The sequence below is a fragment of the Sinocyclocheilus anshuiensis genome, unplaced genomic scaffold, assembly GCF_001515605.1.
Source record: "Sinocyclocheilus anshuiensis isolate Anshui unplaced genomic scaffold, SAMN03320099.WGS_v1.1 scaffold1783, whole genome shotgun sequence".
Lineage (NCBI taxonomy): Eukaryota > Metazoa > Chordata > Actinopteri > Cypriniformes > Cyprinidae > Sinocyclocheilus > Sinocyclocheilus anshuiensis.
The window spans coordinates 309,606-319,678 of record NW_015551111.1 but is presented as its reverse complement, the minus strand read 5'-3'; positions in this window follow the sequence as shown (position 1 = coordinate 319,678).

The following is a 10,073-nucleotide window of genomic DNA, read 5'->3' as shown; positions in this document are numbered from 1 at the left end:
GGAGTAAGATGTAATTTGACGGTTTTTCGATAGTAGATTGACAGATCCCTGTTAAAAAAAAAAAAATGCTGGTTAGGTATGTTTTGAAGCATGGCAGCTGGTTTGAGGTGGTTTAAGATAGTCCTTAGCTGGTCATGAGCTGGTCCTGAGCAGGAGCTAGTTGCTTAGGACCAGCACATGACCAGCTTAAACCAGGAATCATTTGTTCTTCAGTTTAACTCACTGACTCTCTGGTCGCAAAGGTTAAAAAAAAGGAAACTTATCAGTGACTAAACTTAATGTTTTCAAACCGTATGACTTTAGAAAACTTGGAATATAGACTGCGAGTCATATGGACCACTTTCATGTTTTTTTTTTTTTTTTTAGAGCATTTCAGTGTCACATTTATTGCAATTACTGTACATGGAAAAGAGCAACAAGCATAGTCTTCAGCATTTTTGTTGCACAATAGAAAGTAGCGTGATGGTGAGTAAATGATGACAGGTATTGTGTTCATAATATTGTTTTGATTACAGCCATTTATGACACTGCAGTGTCAGGAGGCATTCCAGTAATTTTTGGGCCTTTGTTTTCCCTGAGAGTCTCATGTATTACAAGCTAAATATAAGCCATTTACTAAAGCAAAAGTATACATACATTTAGATAAATTCAGAATTGAGAAAATACTTCTTTATATCAGATTTGCATGAAAAGGGGAGTTAAAAATTATGCTTTATTGCATTTTACATTGTCACACGCTACACTGACTTACTCAGATACACACTTTAGTGCATATAATGATATTCTTGTGCACTCAAAACATACTCAAATGCTCAGTCACCCAGAGCATGCTGTTCTTTGCCCCATGATCGGCTCTGCTATGCTTCAGTGGCAAGAACTGATCTTTTATACTAATTTTGGATTAATGGATTAATTCGTCCCTCAATGCAGACACTTACAGCCACATTTAAAATAACAAATGGGCCAGCAGAACCCCTCCAACACACACCTCTCTCTCTTTCTCTTCCATGCTTTCAAAATCTTTAGATGAATAGGGGGTCTGCAACAGTACATAACAGTGAATGTGTTCAGGTCCTGCCACAGCCAGCCCAACTTTAAGCCCACTTAATGCTCAGAGTCAAGTTATGCTCCCAATCACAGTCTAACTTTAATCTCTGCTCAAGCTGGACAAACCCCCTCCAACCACCCCTAAACCACTCCAGAAAGAGCGAAGAAGACAAAGGAGAAGACAAGGAGGCTGTTTATTTGGAGTAAGATGTAATTTGACGGTTTTTCGATAGTAGATTGACAGATCCCTGTTAAAAAAAAAAAAATGCTGGTTAGGTATGTTTTGAAGCATGGCAGCTGGTTTGAGGTGGTTTAAGATAGTCCTTAGCTGGTCATGAGCTGGTCCTGAGCAGGAGCTAGTTGCTTAGGACCAGCACATGACCAGCTTAAACCAGCTCATAACCAGCTCATGACCAACTAAGGACCAGCTTAAACCAGCTCAAACCAGCTGCCATGCTTCAAAACATACCTAACCAGCAGATGCTGTTTTTTTCAACAGGGATGCTAACTGTCACATCACACTGGACCCAAACCCTGAATCTGCACTCACAAACCAGTAAACTGTTTCAAAATTCATAGCAAATTCATAGCTGCTTTCAATAGGAATTCACTGTGATTCTGATTAAATTTCCCATTTCAAGTAACTTCTTAATATTAAAGGTGCAGTAGGAGATCTTGGAAAATGCTAACTTTAGCTTGATAGCACTGAAAGCGAACGTCCCACCCTCCCTGCAATCGCTGTCCAAAGCCACGCCCCCTGAACACATATACACTCACAGACCAGAATACCAGAGACAACATTACTACAATAGGCTACATCAGCGGTTCCCAATTCCAGCCCATGTTCCCAAGTGAAGTAAACTTAAACGGATTTCCCCTGCTCAGGGAGGAGGGAGCAATGAACACTGTGTAGGGATCATATCGATCGGAACACAGTTCATGCACGTACTTCACTTCTAACGAGCTGGTTATCTGAATCGCGAGAACTGGAATTGGGAACCGCTGGGCTACATCATGTGTCATTCACCAGTGAGAAAACTTTATAGTACAGTTAGTAAAAGTACTACAATAGCAGGAAGGAAAATCGGGTTGATGATGTTTGTCTGCCATTCTTGCTCTGTCTGCACAGCGTGCATGAACACGCTGATGATGTATCCTGTCTGTGCGAACCGAGTGCGCAGAGGTATGCAGATACATACGTTGACAGGCAGGTAGAAAAGCCAATTAAAATGCTCGGTCCGAGTGTTTTGCTTGGACGAACATTTCTTGGTCCTACACCTTCCACAGAATATATAAATACAGATAAACACATTTAGACCACTTAACTTAATGATTGCTATCGGGATGCGAAAAGACTTTCAAGCAGCATAACAAAAAATGTTTCTGAAGACAATCACCTATTGCACCTTTAACAGATTGTCAATCCATCATTTCCAACAAACTTATGCCAGGCCTACATTAGTTTTGTAAAAGCAGAGATTTTGTTGAAATCTGAGGCTTATTAAAGTGAAAGTGTGGAAGTATAGATTAATGTCTATTTAAGTATTGTATTTATAGTGTGCGTTTAGTGAAATGAAACCAGAGCAGAGAGACCAAGCATTAGTATCATGGCACAGCTATAGGGCCTTTCGCACCGCGGGAACCTATAGTACCAGAACTAATTGTGGAACTACCCACTTTTTGGCGTTGCGAATGCAACCCTTTAAATAGTACTGGGAAATAGTTCGCGCAAAATGGTCCCAGTACTTTAGTACTGTACATTTAGTTCTGGAACTAAAGCGGTGCGAAAGGCCCTATTACTGCATTTTAGGGAACCAGCAAGAAAGAGAAAAAGAAAAAGATCTAAAGAAAGACAGATATTGTATAGTCTGTAAAGTTTGATTGTTAATCTACAAGCACAATCATTTCATTTTTCAGAAGAAATGTAAAATCGAAAAGTCATTTACAGAACTAACTCCTACATAAAGCCTGTCTATCTTTTCTGTTCATTTGAAGTATTCAACTCTCTTTGCGATGTCTGCAAAGTCGGCTTTCCGTCTGACTTTCCCCCCCCAGAGTCTTTAATATAACTCTGTACAAAAGTGTGCTTTGTTGTAGATTGTATTACTAGTTTTTTTCCCCTATTTGGCTGGAGTCTCAGCGATCTACCTTAGGAGAGGTTTTCTCTGACCTGGCTTCCATCGATGCTTTTAAATGTAGCTGAGCTTTTCTTCTGCCTTGTCCCTTAATTCTCAGCATTTGGGCCCTCTTCACATTCTCCCTCCATATCCTTTATGAGCTGTGAAGTGACCACAAGCCTAAGCTCCCTGTGCTTAATATGCTGCTTCTCTCTCTTTTTGGCTCACCTATTTTTTCAGTTTCCTTTCACAAGCCTCTGGGAAAAATGTATGACTGAAAAGGGGCTGCTGAGAGAGAGAAAAAAATCTTTGACAACTTTAAAAGGGAAAATCCCTTAATGCATCTCCAACCTTATCTCAAACACCTCAGTATCTGTCTCCAGCGCCAGGCCTTTGAAAGGATATTTCAGAGCTGGAACGAGCCAGGAGGAGACTGGGTCTAAGGCAGGCTTGGGAATGAGTTATAGGCCCTTTAGAGTCTGGGAATCTCAGAGTTCTGACCAGGGCTTTGACCTGCTGCCTGAACCACACGTAGCTACAGCAACCGAACAACTGGTACACGATCTACACGCTAAGAGCATGAGGAACAGAAGAGAGAATTTACAGACACTTTTTAGGGAGTATTTATGCATGTACCACTGTAGTTAAAGTTAAAGTGTAAATTTAAGGATGAAAGATTGACACTTCATACTTACTTTTTTTACTGTAAATTTAACAGGATAGCTTTTACAGTGTACTTGTATTCAGTAAGGATGCATTAAATTGATCAAAAGTGACAGTCCAGACATTAATAGTGTTACAAAAGATTTATATTTTAAATAAATGTTGTTCTAAGGGGTGTATTAAAGGGGTCCTATTATGCTTTTTCACTTTTTTAACTTTAGTTAGTCTGTAATGTTGCTGTTTGAGTATAAAAAAGATCTTCAAAGTTACAAAGCTCAAAGTCCACTCCAAAAGGAGATATTTTAGTTAACAGAAATCACTTTTCAAAAACTACAACGAACGACTCGTTTGGACTACAACGCATATTTTCCAGGATTTGTGATATCACAAATATCGACAAATGGGACGAGACCTGGTTGAGCTGCACTAGAGAAGGCAACAAGTGTTATCACTATGTCGTGAGACACGCTAGCTTTCCCAAGGTAGACGAACTTAGAGTGGTTACAATTATTCGGGTTTAAATCGCGCTCAAATTGATTTGATTTTGACAATATTTACACTGAAGCTTGCAGGCGGCTATGGTAAGGGGCATGACATTTCCCGACCAGGCACCGAGTGGTGCCAATCACAGCTCATTTCGTATTTCAGAAGGCGGGCCTTCATTTGATGCAGGAACTATTCGAGCCGTTCATGCCAGACTGGGGAGAGAGGTGTTGTAATAATGTTTTTCAAACAACCTAGTATGAGAGCCTAGTACACCCCCAAAACAAAATCAAGACTTTGTAAAAGAGCATAATAGGACCCCTTTAATGTATCACTACTAATAAATGTAATAAATTCTTGACCACCCAATCAGCATATTAGAATGATTTCTGAAGGATCATGTGACACTGAAGACTGGAGTAAAGTCTGCTAAAAATTCAGATTTGCAATAATAATACATCACATTTGTTAAATATATTAAAATGGAAAACAGTGAATATTTCACAATATTATTGTATTAATAAAATGAATACAGCCTTGGTTAGCATAAGACACTCCTTTCAAAAACATTAAAAAATAAAAAATGTAAAAAAATCTTGTGAACACCTTATGACATCTTTTGAAATCTTTGTCATCTTCTGCCCGGTCCACTCTCACAGATTCCTACTATTCCTATTGGGCATTTCTTTTTCCTCAGTCACGCACTAATCACTCATTCACTCATTGCAACTAATTAATTCACACACTCACTCTTCTGCACTCATTTACTTGCTCATTCGTTCACGATCACCCCCGCAGCCCCTGGTCCTTCTCTCACCCTGTCTGTTACGGCGACTTTAACAGGCTCAGTCCAGTGTAGGCCGATAAATCTCCGGCTGAGGATAAAGTTCAAGTAGATAAAATCAAACAGATGTCGGTAGGGAGGTTCACTCTCTGTGACCCATAAAAGTGCTCTCATCAAAGCCTGGAATCATTTGTTTTGAATTATGACTCTGTTTTCGGAGGGGGAGGGCCCTGAGAGCTGTTTGCAGTGTAATAGGAACTGTTTATTTGAAAACAGTGTGGGGATGCCAGCGCACAGCTCAACCCTGGGAAAGTTACTAGTGACAAATGCCTGATTGACAGCTGTCTAGGGTTTTGTTTTAGATCTGTTTTGGTTGGTTAGTTGTGAGAAATATTTTTCGTGTGTAAATGTATCCACATTACGTCTACTGTTTTAGACGATCAGAAACATTAAGACTGTGCAACTGATTTAAAAAATGCTGTTAATTTTTAGAGACTAAAAAAAAGAAATCATCGAGTTGGCTTATATAAATTGGGTGACAAAAATGAGATGTTTAATTCCCCTAGACAATATGTACTATCTGTAAGTGTTTTGGATCAGGATAGGTGATAAGATCTTAGGCAAACCCAAATAACAAGCTTATGAATTTGAGCAAATGTTTGCTTTCTCTAGCTCATCGGACGCACGTGATATTTTCTTTCCCGTCGCTGTTTTATTCTCGACCTCTCGGAGATAGTGCCATATGAGGGTTGTATTTTCAGTGGGAGTTCAAGTCAGGGTTAAATAGTTGCTTTATCAGAGTGATCTGGCCCCCAGTGCTGGTTAAGTGAGGGCCACGACTACAGAATGCTTACCTACTGAGAGTCTGCCCTTCAGCCCTCAATGATGTATGTTTTTACAGAGAGATGAAATACAGTCCATTTGGCTTCATGCTTGAGACAACGGATTTCCAACTGTCGTCATAATTCAGTCACTGAGTGTGTTGTCTTTCTCCGGCCTGATAATAAACTCGCCTTTAATGTGTCTGTGACATCGGAAGCCGAGGGTCAGTGCGTGAGAGAAAATAGAAAGAGAGAGGGCCGAAAGAAAAAATAGCCGGATTTAGAGTGTCCTCTGAGTTAGCATGCAACCGTGTATTTTGTTGTTTATTTTCTGACCCAAAGACTTTTCTTTCACTTGCATGCGATCGTACAGTCATTATAACTCGTTATATTTCTGATCTCACGTTTTTCTCATGATCTGTTAATATTTGCTTGTAGTGAATGTGGAGCGATCACGAATGGAGGTGAGAGAAGAGTTCTGTTTCTCTCTTCTTCTCTCTTTTTTTCATTTTTATTAGCCTCCTGCTCTTGACCTTGTTAGTCAGTCACGGAAGCGTGTAAATCTATCTGACTATACAACTGCATGTTGAAAAGTTACAGCTTCTCAGGGAATTTCACCTTGACTTCTTTATACTTTGTTGTGAAGGAAACCATTTCTGGACAGCCAGAGCTCAGCTGCCCTCCTATCTGCTCTGAACCTCTTATATGGGAGTTGAAAGAGATGGCCAGATAGGGAGAGAGTAATACATCAGCATTTATGTGTATCTCTTAATTCTCTCAGAGATTCTGTGTATTGTGGAAGATATTCAGATAACTCTTAACTCTTCATTTGTATGTCCACACTGAAGATGCAATGCAAATATGACTTTCTGTTATGGGGAAAAAAGGCCAAATATATTGATGATTTAGGCTGCATCAATTTTTTTTCTTTTAGAAATTCTGATATTGACTAGGAATTAGCAAACCATAGTTCATTGCTGTAATATAGCAAAGCCTATTGAATATTTTAAAAAGGGACAAGCCCTTGTCCAAATAGTTTGTTTCAATAGAAAACACCACACGACGGAAAACTTTTATCCTTAAGCTATTTCACTGAATATTTAAAGTAATTTATAATGGTTTATGGCAATATTTAAACTCAAATATCAAAGATTAAAATATGTAAATGTACACTTTGTTTGTATTTCTCTTTGTGTAACTGCATGTCTGTCACTACCAATTTAGGCACTTCTTAGTCACTATCTCCAGGGGGCAGCAACAATGACAGCTGTAGTTTTGAGCATAGAGTCAATGCTTAGAAACACAAATGATGTGTGTAAATGTGATTCACTGTAATCTTTTAACATTCCAGGAAGCTGCAACACTGTTGTTTTTAGTGAAAAGAGAGTACTGTTAGTTTATGAACACAAAACTCTAAAAAATAAAAGCTGCATTAGAAACCAACACTGTAATTAAACACTGTCTGTGCTCACTTTATCCAGCAAGGGGTGTTTTCTTAAGTAGCTTACTTGGTTTTGAAGCACACTAAAGCCCAACAAAGGGTGGAATTGGAGTAGATTGTACTCAGGAGTCATAACGTCGGTCCTGAGATTTAGGTCTCATGTCAGCAGCTCCAATTCTTAAATGATGCACGGTAAGGAGTCATATTTTAACCATTAAACCTTTTACAAATATTTACCAAACTCTAGGGCTAGACTTTGAAAGTTTCCAAACTATATGAATAATAACTGTTAATATATATTTTAGGATTTTAAATGCTGAAGGGGTGGCATTACAAATAATAATGAAAAATAAAACAATAAAAAGGCTTGACCACACCTGGAAAGTCCAAGGATGTGTCTGTTAGAAGTGGGAATTGTAGAGTGACATTTAACTGTTACTGATGACAGAGGAGGGACGACCTTCACATGGTTTACATCATTAAGACTCCTCTTTCTTTCCGCCGCAGTGATATTGAGACTAGACTGGTGATTCATGCCACTTGAAGTGCCTAATTTACTTACAGTGTTTTTTGCTGGCAGTCTCCAGAAAGTCTAACCATAACCATAGTAGAGCAGAACTCTTCTCCAAAAATACCAGCAAAATAGAAATGTAAAAAAATTAAAAAATAAAGATGATTCCTGTAGTGGAATTTGAAGTACGAAGCAACAGTGTTTCTTTTGAATAGTTGTTTAATATTAAAGATGACCCAAATTAAGATTTTTATTTGCTTATGGTGCTGGTGAGAAAGTTCAAATTAGATTAAATTTTTTTTCGGCCTGATGCAAAAGTACGTTTTTTTTTTTTTTTTTTACTTTTAAGTTTTCTTTATACTTACTTTTACAAAATAAGTATTATTATTTTGTTATGCTAAATATATAAAATACCAGCATTTTTTTAAATCCACTTAAAAAAAAAAACTGAATTATCACTTGAATTTGACTCAGAAATCACACTAAAACTAGCAACAGAAGATTTTAAAACAGTACTAGTGAAATGTTTAAAACTGGTTGCAATTCAACAAAATTTAAATACAGAATTGTTGTTGTTTTAGCTATTTAAAAATCTCCAAAAATGTAGCCTCTTATGTTTGTTTTCACAACTTAAACCAAGAGAATCAATTGAAAACGCAAGTTGATGAACTTCAAAGGTGCGGGGTATGACATGGTTGCTCTTCTGAACTTCTAGCAACAAACACAGATAGTGTTAGCTTATAATTCCCTTTTATCATATAGTGCCGCGTCGAGCTGCATTGCGTGACTCGGCTGAACGTGTGAGGCCTCTCTGTGTGCAGGGACTCTGAGCTGAGATTTTTTTCCTAATTATTATTATTTGTTTAATTTTGAGACTGTAAGCTGAGCCTTGAGGTTGGCATGGCAGCACAGTGTTTGAATTGTTCAACATCTCACGCACTTATTGCCTAGCGAAGTGCTGGAAATGCACACACCTATAGGGGCACCGGTATATCCAGCTTTAAAAAACCCAACCTGGAGAGTGTGGGAAAGCAGGCTTTTTTCTCTCTCCGTCTCTCCCTCTGTTTCTTTCTCTCCAGGGCTGCAAGGGCAGGTCAAATCCTCAGCTAGGTGCCCGAGGCTGTTTTTCCCGTCTCTCTCTTTTGCAGCGCACCTCTATACCAATTGAACCAAATCCCAGTAAATAGGGCAGGTCAAATCCTCAGCTAGGTGCCCGAGGCTGTTTTTCCCATCTCTCTCTTTTGCAGCGCACCTCTATACCAATTGAACCAAATCCCAGTAAATCTTGGAAAAAACAGAGCTACCCCTCTGCTTCCACTTTGGAGTTTGTTTAACCCTCTGGGGCCAAAATAATTAAGATCAATATATATATGAAAGTTCAACCTCATGCTTTTTTGAAGTTGCTATGCTGTATGAGGTAATTAGAGAGAGCGGCAGATCTAGCGTGTGTGTTTTCCACTGATGCTGGAAGAGCACAGACGCAGGCCGCCACTGTAGACCAGATCACATTGGGACACGTCACATGTCATGAGAAATATGCTGGGACACACAGCCAAATTATAAGAAATGACAACATGATTTGTATTAGGACTTCTTTGGGATTGAAAGTAATTCTGAGAAAGAATATGGGGATTGTGTGAGACTGGATGGATACAAATTGGACTACATATATTGTGTGTGAGATTTTAATGTTTAGATCATTGTGTGATCATTACATTGTGTTTAATAAATGAGATAAATAGTAACAGAATGTACTAAAACGGCAGTGCATTGTCTTGTACTGTAATCCTGAGGGGGCAGAAACAACCATACATAAGACACAAACAAACAAGATATTAGATTATTAGCTTATTTAAAATGCCAGGTAGAATATTTTACTTGATTTCTTTCTTTTTCTTTTTTCTTTCTTTTAATCATCATCCAACCTTATTATTATTATTATTATTAAATATTATTAAATAAGGTAATAGCTCTCAAGTCTTTAATTTCCACACTTTATGAAAAGGCATTTATTTGCAGAACAATGTCAAGATTTACTGCATTAGTTTCCCTGCTAAATTTGGCACTACTTACTGATAATTATTTCAGCATGTTTCTTAAAGCAACCCTTCCTGCATTCTTTAAGTAATAGCAATTGAAAGCTGTAAATTCATCATTTCTAAATGCTTGGGCAAAAAAAAAAAAAAAAAGAAAAAATTGCAAAGCA